Consider the following 17,994-nt stretch of genomic DNA (forward strand, 5'->3'; position numbering starts at 1 on the left):
CTGTATTTTCTTGAGTCTGATTCCTTTCTCAAAGCATGAGAGTCAAGCTTTAGATGGGTCAAAATATCATCATGGGATTATCCTCTATCTATGCTTTCTTAGATATTTCATTCCTAATCATGGGACCAGTGGCCATATTATCAATTTTATTTCTATTTGTTTTAAGAGAAATAAACATTTCTAACAGGAAAGTAATAAAAACTGAAAGAAATCAATGTTATATGTTAACAGGTATGACTAAATTATCAGAAAGTCAAATCAATTATTTGCATAGAACAAAGATAAAAATAGGAATAAGAATATAATGAACTTGATAAAATGAAGGGAATAATTAAAGGGGAATAAATGTATGGTCTCATGCGTTAAAAATATTGTGTGGAGACTTACTTGATGCATATACAAGACTTATAACTGATTTTACCATAGCAGATTTCATTAAATTGTGAGAGTTTTTAAATACATAAGTGATTTTTTTCTCTTTTTCTCAGAAGAAATACATAAAATAATACTCATGTCTTTAAAAGTGAAAATAAACCTCCTTTAGTTTCCTCTGGTGTGCTAGATAAAGGAACAGATGCTGACAAGGCAATTAGCAAATCATTGTGGTCACACTATAGGGAACTGCTTTAGCAAACAGAAACTTAAGGGTCCCCGTATTCACTGTTAATGTTAAATTTGTGTTGTCTTAGTTTTTCCTTGGAGATTAGAAGTCTGAGTCATTACACTTAAGCTTATCACTTAACAAAGCAACATAGTAGCACCATATTTCTGGAATATAGCATTTTCAGTTACTTTCATAATAAAACTAACATTTACAGTGAGGGTGAATGTAAATAGTAGCAAGTTAAAATTGAGCATTACTGAAAATCTGGAAAATGACTTGTATGTTTGTTCCAATGCCTTCTTTAATTTGTTCATATATGTTGGAAGCCTGAATTCTTGGTGATACTTACTGACAATGCATGGGAGAACCAGTATTTATATGGAGTTCTGAGAACACAAAAGACCAACACTCTTCATAATTACCATTGTGTGTGATTTTGAATCTTGATACAAATGTTTTCTAATAAAACGACTTATTAATTCATAATTATTTAAAAGAAAATGATACTAATGTCACAATAGGAAAAATGAACTTAAAAATGTGCTGTTATGCCAAATTTACAAATGGAATCTAGAAATTTTCAATTATACAATTCCATTTTTGTTCCATTTCTTTATCACTGCTTGCTTCCACTAGATGTCAGTATTGGATAAGATGTGAGAAGTGCTTTCCTTAAACTATTAACTGATTTCAAACTGCTTTTATAAAATGTCTAACCCCTATCTAGTATGTATGCTCATAAGTACATTATGTAAATTTAATATGTGCAAAAGATTATGTTTATGAGTTACCCAGAAAGTTTGACCTTGTGCTTTACTTACACACTAATTATAAAAGTGAGACATTTCAAAACCAGTATAATTAATACCAACTTGCATTGCTCTGAAATGATGCTCATGGTTTATGCCACATTCTATAAAAAATGTAACACTTCAATTTGGATTTGTCCTCACTACAGCCTTTATATTTTGAAACGAAGAAGGCATATACTTTTAAAGTAGAGGCCTCCAACCTTCACCTTGACCACCGGTTTCACTCTGCTGGCCCTTTCAAAGACACTGCTACAGTGAAGATCAGTGTTCTGGATGTAGATGAGCCTCCTGTATTTAGCAAGCCACTTTACACCATGGAAGTTTATGAAGACACCCCTGTCAGGACCATAATTGGCGCTGTAACTGCACAAGACCTGGATCTGGGCAGTAGTGCTGTTAGGTAAGAATAAGAAATATTTTCTTTTTATGTGTCTTGAAAACAAAACAAAAACTAACAATTAACAATTTTCTGACCAAAAGTGCATCATGATTTACATATAGAATACGATGCTATAAATTATATATAAGAATAGAGGAAGTGCTGTAGGATTTGGACCAAACATCTGTATCAGTCCTCCTTGCAACATTTACCACAGATAAGCTATTGGATATGTCACACAAACTAACAAATCTCAATTTTTAATCTATGAAAGATTTAATAAATGAAGTTCAAAGAATGATTTTCCAAATTAGTTAATTTAAGACACTTTCACAGTGCCTAGAATGTAGCAGCCATGTTATAATTATTTTAAAATTTCTGTCCCCAAAGTTAGTGTTTAAAAATGGATGGTTTTGTCATTTGCTATTTGAAAGCAATTTTTTTTCTTATTGTAATGACTTTTCATTCTGAATGTGAGATTGAGACAATGAAAACACATTTAGTCAGTCCAAGAGTAAGATGAATTAAGGAATTGCCCAGAACTCAGACTTTGCATGGAGCTCTTTTCTATGGATACCTCCTCACTAATCTCTCTCTCTCTCTCCCTCCCTTCCTCTTTCCCTCCCTCCCATAAAGCTATAACTTACAATAGCACTGTGGAGGGATAATAAAATCCCCTTTTCCTTACATTGATCCTGCAATAGGATTGAGACTTCCTTCCATATTCTGTTGTTTGCTAACTGACCCGAACCCAGACTTTGCACAGAGCTCTTTCCTATCAATACCTCCTCACTAATCAATCAATCTCTCTCTCTCTCTCTCTCTCTCTCTCTCTCTCTCTCTCTCTCTCTCTCTCTTCTCTTCCTCTCTTCCTCTTTCCCTCCCTCCCATAAAGCTATAACTTACAATAGCACTGTGGATGGATGATAAAATTTCCTTTCCTTACATTGATCCTGCAATAGGATTGAGACTTTCTCCCATATTCTATTGTTTGCTAACCGACCTTACACATCTTCAACTCTTGAGAACCAATAAAGAACAGCAATAAAAGCTATTCTGGACCAAATTAAGAAAACATTATGTAGTCTTTTAAAACAAAAATACTCTATTGATATAGAGAGGAATAAACATATCTCTTAAGATTTTATGACATGTGGTAAGTAAATACCAAAAATTTGTGTCATGTATTCAGTGGTAGAAAGCACATCACTGTAGATAGCACAATCTGAAGAAGTGGTTTGAAAGCATGTATTTTTTTATTGTATTCATCTGAATCTATCCCATGGGGTGCTCAGTCAGTCTAGGCTGTAGTCTTAGATTACCACAGACTGGGTGAATTAAACAATAAACATTTATTTCCCAGATTTCTGGAGGCCGTAACTTTCAAAATCCAGGTGCCAGCAAGTCTGGTATCTGGTGAATATTTAGAAGATGGTGGTCATCTTCTTCAGTGGTCATGAGGCAGAAAGAGACAGAAAGTTCTCTGTGGTCCACTGTTTAGGAGCATGTGGGCCCCACTCACACAGCTTAATCACCACCATCTCTTAATACCATCATATTGGAGATTCAGATTTTGTATCATGACTTAAGGGGGTGAGATGTTCACAAGCACTATGTCCTTAACATTCCATTCTGACCTATCAAGATTCTTGTCCTCACCTTCAAAATGTGTTCATTCCTTCCCCAGAGCTCCCAAAGTCTCAAATTATTCCAACATAATCATTTGAGTCTAAAGTACAAAGTCTAGCTAAATAATATCTAAACCAAATATGGTTGAGATTCAAGGTAAGATTCATGCTGAGGCAAAAATTCCCTCCAGCTATGAACCAATGAAACCAAACAAGTTATGTATTCCCAAAATACAATTCTGTGACCTAGGTCAGACATCACCATTCAAAAAGGGAAAAGCAGGCAATGCAAAAGTGATGACAAGTCCTATGTGAATGTGTACTGCAGCAGGCCAGACTCCCTTCAGCCCTAAGATTTAAGAATAAACCTTCTCTCGGTCAGTCCTCTGCCCTCCTGGACCACTGGGGCAGAGCTCCAGGCTTTTGCACTCATCAGGGTGCTAACATCACCCCTACTCCTGAGCAGGACTCTACACATGCTGTTGCTCTCTATGTTGGCCCTACCCATGTAGGAAGGTGGCCTCCCAGCCCTCTATTTGGCATCCTCACCCTTTGGCTCTACAGGCATTGATCTTGCACTGTGAAATCACTGGGAAGGCAGCCATGACCCTAGCCCTAGGGAGGTTAGATTATGTTGGAGTCCTTCTTTTGAACTAAGGAAAGCACATGTTCTCAGTTGAAGGTACTGTAGGGCTTTGGAAGTCTGCGAGCCTTCTTTTGTTTTTCTCACTGGTTTCTTCAGTTTTTTTTGGCAGAGCTGCTGCTGCTGTGATGACATCTTTACTCCTGGCTTTTGTTGTTATGGTGGTTAGAGTCTGTTGCTCACACCCACAGGAATCCCTTTATCAAATTAGTAGTCTGCCAACCCCTACTGTGCTCTTCTAAACACACTTTCTCATGTTTTACAGTATGGATGAGCTATTTCCACATTTTAAGATTATGATTTCCACTGGCTTAACCATTCCATCTTTAGTTAATCTCCCTCCACGTTTTGCTGTAAGTAATTAGAATGAACCAAGTTTCTTCTCCAACATTTTGTGTAGAAAACTCAGCTAAATAGTAAGTTTCACACCTTGAAAGTTATATGTTCCACAAAATGCTAGACTGTGAACACACTTCCCCAAGTTCTTTGATCTTTGATAATAAATATTGCCTTTCCTCCAGTTCCTAGTAGGTTCTTTATTTCTCTCTGAACTTCAACAGAATGGTTTTACCATCTACCTTCTACAACACTTGTTGGTGATTTCATACCTGTTCTCTAAGTAGACAGAAACTTTCTTTATACTTCTTTTCTTCTTTCTGTGCCTTATGCAGGTTGACTCTGAATGCCCATAATTTATAGAAATGCAAAGGTCCCTAATACCATCTATAAGGGTTTCACCTCTGAACCTAAATACTCCACAAAATGCTGACCTGTAATACCATTACATTGCAGGTTACAACATCAATATATATACAAGGGGAGCATGGCCACTCAGATCACAACAGATTCTTTATTTTCTATAGCACATCTGTGATAAGGACAGAACTCTAAAAGAAGCACATCTGTCTCACAAAAAGGGAGAAAAATTATAGTAATGAGCATACCTTACTTTTCAGGTCAAGTACTGGCCAGTTTACTCATGGGGCTCAGGCTGTTTTTCTGCATGTCAACATTGCAACATGTTTCAGTTCCAGTTAATCTAAAGAGAATGAGTAGAAAATGCCTTGCAAACAAAATTATAGTTTTTTTAATAAATGTGTAAAGCTATTAAAGAAATACTGAAGATTGTAACAAAAAATAATGAAAACATTGAAAAAAACACTGATTAAAACTCTATACAATTTAATAAAAGAGAATTGGGGTAACAGTCCAATTGCATATGTCGAAATCACATTCAATTTTTTAATTGTTGAATTACATGATGATACAAAAAACATTAACAAAAGTTGTCCTTCTAATGCAGCACTTCAAAACCCTTTCACACAGAAAAATTTAAAGATTACATAAGTAGAACTCATCCTTAGGTAAAGGGACAGTTTCAAACCCAGGAAAATTGTCAAATTAATGATCCTGGTATGAGAAGGAAAAGAAAGATACATTTCAGAGAAATTATCCTGCACAAGTGGGCTTTCAAGTTTCATTGTTTATGTCATAGGAGTCAGGGCAATGCCACTTTATTTTAAAGTCACACCCTAGTCTTTCTTCTAATGAGTAGTGCCTGCTTCCAAGATGAAGATGGATCTAATTGATTCTGTGAGAGTTGTCGAAAGACAGAATTGTTTTGAAAACATGAAACTGGTCCATGTTCATGGAGTAAACAACAAACTTGAATCATGCCAGTTGTGGAAATATCCTGTTGAGTCATCTTCGTTTGGTGTAAAAACATGTTTGCTCACTTAACAATGATAGTGAAAATATGTTCTGAAAACTAAATATCAAATATATAATTATTTGACACATTAGGGTACAATCTATTTGTTTTTTTTTCTTTGTTTAATATCTTTTAACAGTGTTACTATGCAAGGTAAAATTTAGTAGTGTTAATCTTTTATTCTGGATATTTTATTACTGCTATTATTCTTATCATTACACTGAGCACAGTAAAGCCAGAAGTAATATCATCACCAAGAACTAAACCAGCTTCAAAGAAAGATTGGCTTTGATTTTCTGCCTGGCAAACTTACCACACAGTTCCCTAGTAGTCTTAGTTTAATTTGTAAATATTTTCCCCTTTGTTCTTCCAGCCTTTGCCTTTTAATGCTCTCTTCTTCTGCCCCTAGTATTGTCTACCCTTTGTGGTAGAACATGTTACAATAAAGGTCATAAAAATAATTTCTAGTGAGGCAAGTCTGACTGCAACATGTGTACCTATTACTAGCTACTTTTTCAATACACCAGAAATTTAATCAGATGGGCAAAAATACACATTTATCCACAAAGCACATGTGGGAAGAGACACAAAAGTGAAGCCAAGCTTCCCATATGGCATGCTAAGGCAACAGATAAAATTTATTTTAATTATTGATAAAATTGGATCGGGAGATACTACATGTTCAAAAAATGTCCATTCTATTTTTTTATCTTCCTTAGCAGGAATTTTGTGATGATTAAAATAAGTGGTGGTATAAAATATTTCTAGATTAATCTGCCACATTCTATGAGCTGCATATGTGATTTGTTACTTTTCCTTCAGCATATAAAGTTCAGAAGGCCAGATACTGCTCTTCACTGGATTTTTATCTATCTATCTATCTATCTATCTATCTATTTATTTATATTTGGAGTCAGGGTTCTATTATGTTGCCCAAGCTTGACCTAAATTCACAATTCTTCTGTATCAGTCTTAATAGTAGCTGAGATATGATCACAATCCACCAATCCCCTCTCTTCTGCATTGGTCTTGATGAATCCCACATACCTCAAACATTAATGTTATAATTTGTTCTAGAAACTTCACTCCATGAAGCAGTGGTTCAGAGGTAGGGATTTTTGACAGTGATTAGGGCTAGAAGATAATTGGTGGATTAATATATTTAATGGAATAATAACTTGAGTGGATTATTGGGTGGTAACTGTAGGCAGACGGGGCATAGCTAAAGGAAGTCTGGTTTCTGTATTGTATTATATATAATATGATACATATATTATATTATATATGTAATTATAATATATATATTTATTTAAAGAATATGTGCACTATAAGAATTTGTTTTATATAAAGATATATGGTGATGATCCATAAAAAATTGTATTGTATTATATTATATATATTGTATTGTATATAATATTATATACAATACAATACAGAATGCCACTGGAAGCCTGGTTCTTGAATTGTATTATATTATATATAACATCATATTACATATATATAATTATAATAATATATTTGTCTCTATGCTCTTCCTCCCTCCCTTTCTCTTCCTGCCCCTCATTTCTGACTGCCATAGGTTTTGTGACTTTCTTCTGCTACATCATAAGTTTAGAGCAATGGAGTTGGCCAACTATAAACTGAAGTTTTGAAACTGTGATCCCAAAATAATTTTTTCTACTCTAAATTATTCTTGAGAGTTATTTTGCTCAAAGCAATACACAGCTGACTAATACAATTACCTAGAACATAGGGGTAGATAAATAAATATTGGTTAAATTAATGACTTGATTTCTATATTATAAACTACAACCAAATAGCAAACTATTCATTTATAAATATTTTCTGTATGATGCAAAAATCAAAATGATTAAATATTTTGTTTACAAATATAGAACAATACATGGGAAACTCAGTAATTAATTAATAGGACTTGCTTCTAAGAAACACTGCATATATATTTTTTATGGATCATGACCATATATCATTATATATAACAAATTCTTGTAGTGCATACACTCTTTAAATGATTCTAAGATATATATATATATATATATATATATATATATATATTATTAAAATTCACATTGCAAATACAAAGTAAAGAGATAAGGCTGCAGTTCTAAAAAGTATTAAATATTTTATCTTAATAAATATTTTATAAAGTTTTATAGGTACTACTTTTCCTTAAGATCACAGTATCTGAATACTGTGATCTGAATCACAGTATTTTAAAATAAAAAGTGGTCATGAAAACAGAAATAATTCTCTTCTACTAACTGATAAAATATAATACAGGAAAAACTTACTAGAGTCATAAAACCAACTGGACTCTAGAAAAGGAAATATGTTTCAAGTTTACAATAAGAAACAAATAGTGTGTTGGTTTCTATGCCATAAACTATTCTTCGTGGATTATTTTATTAAGTTAGGAAGAGCTAACTATTTACCATAGTTGAAACTAATTTCCAGTAAAAGATATATTATGAATTCTTACATCACTTGAAAACCTGCAGAATCAAATGAGAAGAAACAACTCCAAAAATGTTAAATGAAAAACATAAAGATATTGTGTATAAATATTGGTGGACCAAAGAGAAAAAGCAGACAGGACTTGATTTGAAATACTTCAAAGAAACTCAAGGCAAACATGCATTAAAGGGGACACTAATTTAGAAACTGCAGTAACAGCTGAATGTGTTAATCTCTGGGGAGTTTGCCTTATTTGAATTTGTCACAACTATGCTATCCTTAAGATTTAGGACCCTCAAGAGAATTATTTTTCTGAAATTGGTTTTTGTATGAAGTCTACTTGCAAATATGCTGATGGCATATAGCTTTCATTAACTGCATTTATAGAAGCTAAGAACAGATAATCATTTTACACAAAGGGAAAAAAAGAGTGGGGGAGGAAATTAATTTTTCTGAGAAGAGATTGATCAAACTTCCTTTTGCTATGACATTAGAGCATAAGTTCTATAAATATAATATCAAAATCCTCATGTATGTAAGCCCTTAAGAAAAAAAGGCCAACACACACACACACACACACACACACACACACACACACACCTCTGCTTAGGATAGATTTGGAAAAATGCCCTTTCATATATTCATAAGCATATGCATACTACATTTTATTAATAACATTGCATTGCATATTAGGATACATGTTTTACTTCAAAAATATTAACTTTGTATATTGCATTTAAAGCTTGTTCAATAAAAGTATTGAATCAAGTAGGTTTTCACTTGCACATTTTGGGGGTTATTGTTAAATAGTACCATGTTAGTCAGCTCTTCATCAAAGTCACAGAATACATGAGAAAAATAAACTTAAATGAAAGATGACTTATTTGGGCTTACAATTTCAGTTCACAGATTCTTGGCCAAGATGCTTTTGACTTGTGGCATCTCAGTATCTTATGCAGTGGAAAATTGGGGCATAGAATGTCTGTCCACCTCGGGGTGACCAGAAAACCAAATAAAAAAAGTCCTGTTCTCACTATCCCTGTCATAGCCTTGCTCCCAATGATGGAGGTAACTTCCTTCCACTACGCTATGTCTCTTAAATGTTCTTTCAGTAATTTGGAATTGGCAATGAAATATGCATATTCTTTTGGTACCTGTGAAAGCAGAAGTCTAGGATGAAGGAAAAGAAGTGGAGTATAAGAAATTATTTTAGTGATAGGGAATGTGATTTTTTTTGAACAATAAAAAAGTGGTGCTAAATCATGTCTTCATAATTGTTCAAATGCATTTTAAAACTTATCAGTGATTTGATTTTCATAACTGTGATCTCACCTAATCACCTTGGGTAACCATTGCTTGTAAACTCAGCAGGAACCCGCCCCTGGGAGACAATAAGGTATACTTGTTGTAGACATGCTCTTATCATGTTATTGGTCCTTCTGAATCTTGCTCATATACCATATTTCTAGTTGACAATACAAAATGACAACAACACTCTTACAAGCATGCATTGCTTATTTTGTTTTCACTAGGAAAAAAAAATTCTGTTCCCTCAAACCTTATATCCAAATAAGGATTTATTTATATTGGTAGCAAGCGACTATCAACATATAATGATATCATCATATTTAATTTGTACTAGTTCTGGAATGTGCACATGTCTCACATCACACACAATAGAATAGCTCATATTATTTTACAGAGAGAGAAATCAAGATACCAGAAGATCAAATCATGTCTTCAGAAAGGATGGCAAAAGATTTGAAGAAATACAGCTAGATCCCCAAGTTCTCATTATTATAAGCCTTGGAACAAATAGCCAAAGAATTAGCTTTAATTTACAAAGAAATTTTATATTAGTTTAGTAATACATTCAATTACGCAGTGTCACTGTAATGGAAAGGATGGTGATTTATTTCAGAGGCCAACCTGTTTTGCCTTAGGTAACTCCTCAGGAGTTCTGACCACCCAGGTGAACATGGGATGTATCATGGACCTGAATTGCTATGCTTTCCTTTTGTAGTAGTTCAGGTTACTTGCTTTATCTCCAAGTGCTGAGGGAGCAAACATTTAAAAAACCCTTTCCATTCTCTTTCTTTTCTTTTCTACCTTGTGTGTGTGTGTGTGTGTGTGTGTGTTTGTGTGTGTGTGTGTGCAGGGTGATGGTAACAGGGATTGAACTCAGAGGTACTCAACCACTGAGACACATCCCCTGCCCTATTTTGTATTTTATTTAGAGACAGGAGTTGCTTAGTGCCTCACCTTTGCTAAGACTGGCTTTAACTTTGTGCTCCTCTTGCCTCAGCCTCCTGAGCTGCTGGGACTATGGGCGTGTACCACAACACTTGGCTCCATTCATTCTCTCTATAATTTCTTCAGTTGCTTTTGGAGAATAATTATTTTGTCACACTAATTTGAAATTGTGTATGTATGTGTTTGACCTATAATAATTAGTTATTTTAAATGCATAGTAAATAATCATCATATATTTTCCTGAAAAAATACGGTAAAAGTCAATAATCATTAGAAAATTAAAGAAATTAGTCCATGAAATAATCTGTCATAAACCATTCAATGAATTATTAGAATGTGAATAATTTTAGTGTAAATTAACTAAAGAGTACACATGTCTAGTTTTGTAGGAAATCAAGCTTACTTAGAAGAAATAAAAGAAATAAAAAATTCTTTAAAACATAATATAAGCTTTTAAGACACAAATGGTAAATTGCTTTAGATAAAATAGCAAACAGATCCAGACCATTTTGCTGTGGCTCCTAGAGACAGTAAATAAAATTAATGATGACATGAACAAACATACTACTTCAAGGCACTAATATGAAGTAGTTATGATGAAGCTATCTGGAAAGTACTTCAGGATAAGTATGTTTAACACTCATTGATATAAATTAAGAAATTCCATGTCTACCCTCTAGCCTGGATATTGTTAATAAGAGCAGTCAGATGTTCTTATAAAATAATACAGTGCACCCATGTAAGTACAAGGCCCTATGACTGAACAGGGAACTCACTGATAAACTCTAATGAAAGGAACTTCTTATGTACTCAACAAAACAAAATACAAAACTCTTGTTTTGCTATTTTCATTTTTGAGAAACCAACATTAACATCAATTTAAACATGTAGGTTAGACAAAAGAAATAACACAGGAGGATTTTGTAGGAAAGAAGTGATGGATGTCACTCATAAGGACTTGAGGACCCTTCATAGGAACACCACGAGCAAAGGCAAAACATGCATTTAGTGCTGCAGGGAATTCAGAAAATAGCTGGATTGAATTGAGAACCACGGCCCAATGAAGGACGCATAAGATCCAGAGTCAGAAATATTTCTAGGGATGAAATGCCTACATTTATTAAGCACATTCTTTATTTGTATTATCAAACCCTGCTATCTGTATGTTTCAATACATAACAAAGCTGAGAACCTGTGTTTTATATTCAAGACATCAAGTTCAGAACCCAAGCTTAGTATTGGTGTAAACCACATTTTCCACCATTACAGCAAGCTGCTTCAAGGTCTCAACAAATTGAACAAATGGTCACATATAATGCTCTGGGAACAGATGATGTTTTTTTAAAGAAAAAAAAATCTTTTTCTGAGAGTATCTAAAGACAAAATACATGGTCCACATAGAACAAGAGAATGGCAGAGTACAGGGGAGTCTGAACACTGACATGCACATGTATCAAAAGATTCATAGTTAGAATACAATGTGTGACTGTTTAAGAAAACAACAAACAACAAACAACCACAACAACAACAACAAAAACAGGCCTGTCACTTTGGTGCACAACTGTAATCCCAGATACTCAGGAGGCAGAGGCAGAAGGGTGGCAATTTTAAAGCTATTCTGGACAACTTAGTGAGACTCTGTCTTAACTTAAAAGGAATGAAAATATAGTTCATATAGTTCAATGGTAAAGCATCTCTGGGTTCAATCCTCAATACCAAACAAAAAAAAAGGAAAGTATGAGAAAATTAAAGGAAAATGAATACATAACAAATATAATTTTAGGGGCTGGGGATGTGGCTCAAGTGGTTGCGTGCTCGCCTGGCATGTGTGCCGCCCGGGTTCGATCCTCAGCACCACATACAAAGATATTGTGTCCACCGAAAACTAAAAAATAAATATTAAAATTTTCTCTCTCTCTCTAATATATATACATACATATATATATATATATATATATATATATATATATATATATATATATAATTTTATTAACACATTTTATATTTATACCTCTTTAGACACCTATTCTAAGCATATTACTTATATCCAAATGAGATATTTAAACAAAGAAGTGAAACATTTCTGTGTGTGTGTGTGTGTGTGTGTGTGTGTGTGTGTGTGTGTGTTACTCTCTAATACTCTCTTGAACCCAGGGTGTTTTTGCAACTAAGCTATGTCCCTAGTTCTTTTTATTTTATTTTGATACAAGGTTTCAATGAACTTCCTGGGCTGGCCTGAAACTTACAGTCCTTCTTCCTTAGCCTCCCCTTTCACTGTGTCCCATGTCCCAGCAAGAGTGCCAACTATTTAACCATTCTAACTTTATAATGTGTTTAGTTTGTCATTAAACATCTAAAACAAACAATCAACTATCCAAACTGAGATACAACTTTGAATTTATTAAGAAAAATTTAAAAATAAGGAGAAATATAAGATAAAGAAATAAATAAATGAAAGAAATAAAGATCTCAGTGTTTATATGAACCTTTTTAAACTTATATTTGCCTAAAAAGGTTCATATAAACACTGAGATCTCTAAGAAAAAAGTTTAAAGCTTAATTGTTATTGTTAAGGAAGCAATTACACTCTGAGTGTTGATGTATATGGCTGAAGTTTTCATTAAAATGTTTCTGCAAATAGATTCAATTGACTTTCATTTCATTAGCTGTCCAAACACAAAAGCAACAACAACAACAACAACAACAACAACAACAAAATATTAGCAACTTAGAGATAAGAATGAAGAGATTTTGATATATAATAATTACCTAAACAAAAGACTGTTTTCTACATTGACCTGAATTATTATTTTTACATTTTATTACCTAAGTATAAGATGTAATAGTTTTAGTATAGTTCAATACCATCAAGTACTTTTTACAAAATGTTTTGAGAATTAGGACAGGGTCAAAGATAGCATTTCCATTAACTCAGAGGAAGTTATTTAGGTAAATTAAAAGAAAGAATTTTAAGGGGAATGCTTACCTAATGAAGAGAATAAAAGTTTTTGAGGCATTTCTAAAAACTCATTTACAAAGAAGTAATAAAAACTGTACTCTATCAGGTAGCCTTCACAGGTCAGGTTACTGTTTTTTTTTTTTTTTTAATTTATTTCTATGCAATTGTTAAACCAGTTTTCTTTGCAATAGTCATTGAAAAATTGTATGAATTGTTTTATATATCATAAGTATTTAGTTTTTCATTTAAATCTCAACTATTACTGAGTAAGTAGAAGATGGTACAAACATACTTTATTGTTATGTCTCTTGTTTATTGAAAAGGGTACTGCTGGGATTAGTTGCAAGTAAATATCAATCTATCCTTAGATTTTAATGAAGACTCTTGGAAACTCAAAGTGTGTGATTGTTGTCTCTAGGAACGTATATCTCCTGAAAAGCCCTTCTATATTTAGAAACTATGCCGTGTCTTCTTGAAATGTTCAAAAATTATAGTTGTGGTTTCATTGTCAGATCATGGCAATTATTTTTTCTGCTACTGGTCTCCCAATTGTTATATTGGGTAAAATATCACAATAAAAAAATGATAGCTCTTGTTCAACATTTACTCTTTCATTGGGCACTGGATTCAGTCAGTCATGTGAAGGCAGGACATCAGAAAAATACTAGTCTGTATAAGTTTCAGCCATATTCCAGAAGTCAGGGGGCTTCCTCATAGGAGAACATCCAGAGAAAAGGGTACCAAATGTCACCAGGGGACAATCTAAAAACTGGGTGACATAAAATGGTGAATGAGAGCCAAACACAGAAACCATTTATAATACAGAGCCTGAGAATCTGTGCTCATGGTTTGTGTTTGAGAGATTTGTGCGGAGCTTCGTAGTTCAGGTATTTTAAAGTTGAAGATAATGTATAGCATAACTTGATGCTAGAACTAAGCATAAGTTTGTGGGTATGGAAGTATATTTTATCTGGAAATTAAATGAAATAATGTTGACAGACAGAGGAAACGGAAAACACACACACAAAAACACACAGTGCAAGTTGACACGTGTGATTCTGGGTCAAAGCAACACATTTTATCTTTTTAACAAGACAGTTACACAGTCGGGTACATATTATTTTCCAAATTTTGTAGAAATGAAGAATAGTGTGCATTAGAAAGAAAGATTTCACACCTAACTGTAAAAAGAATGAGTGATATTTTACATCACTCACTCTGTCCAGAAAACAAGTGTTCTTCAAACTATTTCATTGCATTTCAGTAATAGTCAATTTATGTAGTGCACTTATATGTCAGTGTCAGACTGAGCAAAGTAAATGAAATTTGCTTACTATGGTAACAAAATACAGGATGCTGTAGACACATTATTATTTATTTAGAGGTTTTATTTGTTTTGTAGACTGAATTTAAGGCCTTGTGCATTCTAGGGAAGTACTATATTACTGAGTTAAGTCCTCAGCCTGACATATTATTTTATGCATACATTATGCAAATCATTGAATATTTAATATGTTGTCAAAAAACTTAAAATGTATGTAATTAACTACACAAAGTTGTATTTCTGTTTGAATCAAATTTGTAAATTATGACATGTCTCCAAGTATTAAGTATAAGTAAAATGGTAAATTTTTATTTTGTCTGGGAATGTGAAGTTTTTTCTGGGATTTAGGAATTTGAGTATTAAAGCTAATGAATTCTTCTGCAAATCAGAAAAATAAATTGGTTTTCCTGAATAAAACATGTTAAAATTTCTTATTGCCTTCTAGTGGAAATATTTGGCTGTCATATAAACTGGAATAATTGTTTCTGTGCATCAAATTAAGTGCAAAATGTAAGTTGCAAGTTGTCTGTGGAGATTACTATCCCAGGCAGTTGGTAACAGAAAAATGAACAAAACTAGTCTCTACTTTTAAATAATTTAAAAGGCAGTGGGAAAGAAAAGAGATTGAATCACCTACAGGAAATATATACAAGCTATGTTATCTTATTTGGAATCTACCGTATTAATTGAATATTATTGCCGGGGTTCGGCTGCAGCAAAATAACCTGAGGGTGACAAGGAACTTGTGTAGACTGATACAGCAGGAGTGGGAGCCATTGTTTATTGTAGGATAGGAGCGGTATATGCACATTCCCCACAGCTTATCTTAATTAACATAAATTAGATACAGCAGTCAACCAATAAGGAATCTCCACACTTAATGGCTCGCTGGAGTTACTTCACAAACCACTCCCTTTGGCAAAATGCCAGGCACCATCTTGACTTGTTTACAGACCCTAACATTTTCCCCTTTTGTTTAATTTAAATAACAACCATAGTGATTTTTACACAAACCATAAATAATCTGCTACAAGCAGAAGGGGAGGATACAAAATGCCACAATTCCAAGCCAATTGATGGCTCCATGCAAGGAGCCCTTGGAAAAATAATACCAGCAATGACACTGTTAGCAAAGATATCGAGTTACAATTTGTTGTAGATTACAGTTTGTTGTCTCAGTCCAGGTAAAGCAGTGTCTCAATAGATTAACTCACAGTTCAGGTAAATCACAGTCCAGGTTAGTTGTGCAGGCAGCTAGCTTAAATCACAGTCCAGGTAAGTTCTGCAGGCAGCTAGCTTGATCCGAAGTCTTGTTTGGTTCTCAGCAACACTGGAAATTCTTCCACCCTCGTCCTCACCGGCACTGGGACAAAGGCAGGAACTCCAGCAATGATGCTAAAGAAAATCCTGTAGTATTCCAGCAGGTGCTAAGAAAACAACCTTCTGAACAATTTAGTACATTATCTCAAGGTTTTTTTTAACATTTGAAATAAGCCTTAATATTGCTCATTACTCATTAGCTTCCAGGTGTGGGGGAACCATTGTAGTTACCGGCCTTGGAAATGATCAAACTTCAGGGATGCGGGCCATCTTTCGCCTGCAGCATCCCGGGCAGCCCCAGATGGACCCAGGGAGAGTCCGGGGAGTGTTCCGGACTCAAACTGCCACTGGGCACAGGGAGCAAGAGCCTGTGAGACTGTGCCTCTGGGTCAGGTTTGGATTTGGGCTCTCTCGCAGTGGTGTCCTGCTCCCCGGGCGGGGGGGGGGCGGGGAAGAGCCTGCTGCCACCGGTTGGAAAGTCCTTGCTGTGCCATGACTGGCTCACGCACATGGCAGCCGCCGTGCCACGCCAATTCATGCACCCTCCAGTAACGAAAAGATTCAGTAATAGCCTTTTGCTGCAACATTTTTCCTGATAATCCTTGCTCCTCTGAACTTTCTTCTTTCTGACTGGAGTTCCTGGACTTCCATCAACACATGCCCTAACTCCTCTTGGTTCCACTGGGGTGCCTTCTTCTCTTAGTAATTTACTTCTCACCCCTTCCATATTTTCGTCACAAAGACAATACAACATTTCAAGACAAAACAAGACACAAACATACTGTATCAATCTTCTCCATTTTCTCGAAATGGCCATTTGTCCTCTCGCCCTATCTGTCTAGGGACGAGCAGATTTGCTCCCTTCCTATCTATGGACGGGCAGCTTTTTTTTTTTCGTCACTTACCCCCGAGTGTCCTGGGGATCCCCATATGGGCCACCATCTGCTGGGGTCCGGCTGCAGCAAAATAACCGGGGGGTGAAAAGGGACTTGTGTAGATTGATACAGCAGGAGTGGGAGACGTTTATTGTAGAATAGGAGGGGTATATATACATTCCACACAGCGTATCTTAATTAACATAAACTAGATACAGCAGTCAACCAATAAGGAATCTCCACACTTAATGGCTCTCTGGCGTTACTTCACAAACCACTCCCTCTGGCAAAATGCCAGGCGCCATCTTGACTTGTTTACAGACCCTAACATATTACATTGCATGGAAGAAAGATGTTCACATTTCCAAGATGGGTAGAGTCTCAAATAATGAAATATTTTAAAAATAAAATGCAGGTTAAGTGCAATATAAAGGAAGAAAAGAATTGTAAAAATTGATGAAGATTCCACTTAATGAATGGCCAATGTGGAACTCTGCAGAGGCCTTCCTTGGTAAAACAAATAAACAAATAAAAATTAAAAAAAATGATCAAACTAAAAAACAATTATTTACTGTCTCTCAAAACTTTTCTAAAGGCTAACAGCACAAGAAGAACTATTTACTCAAGTAAGTAAACAAAAATTTGTGAAAAGCAACAGACTTTGGCAGTGGACCCAAAGCCACTACCTCCCTCCTTATTATGTCCCAGCTACCTTGGTAGAAATGCCTGCCCTGGGTATTTGTGGTTAAAGAGACATGTCTTCCCTCTCTTCAGTAGCCAATCAAGAGATAATGGTTTGCTAGGAGGGTCAGGCTGCCAATATTTCTCATCCCCTCCACCTCCAGGTTTCAGAAGCTAAATTTCTAGTGAGTGTGACTAAGGGACCAGTAGCATCTCTCCTCCAGTCAGTATCACACACAGCTGGAGGTTCTATCCCAGTGAGACTAATAATGTGGGGCCCAAACACCCTGAACAATGAGAGGCAGAACAGGAAGTCCACAGGCTGCTGTCTAC

At 34.9% G+C, this 17,994-nt stretch overlaps 1 pseudogene; it reads left to right on the forward strand.

The window, feature by feature from the left end:
• LOC143387140 (cadherin-12-like) overlaps positions 1-17,994 on the forward strand; it is a 79,009-nt pseudogene that overhangs the window by 27,912 nt on the left and 33,103 nt on the right.

This window comes from Callospermophilus lateralis, unplaced genomic scaffold (assembly GCF_048772815.1).
Source record: "Callospermophilus lateralis isolate mCalLat2 unplaced genomic scaffold, mCalLat2.hap1 Scaffold_929, whole genome shotgun sequence".
Classification (NCBI taxonomy): domain Eukaryota; kingdom Metazoa; phylum Chordata; class Mammalia; order Rodentia; family Sciuridae; genus Callospermophilus; species Callospermophilus lateralis.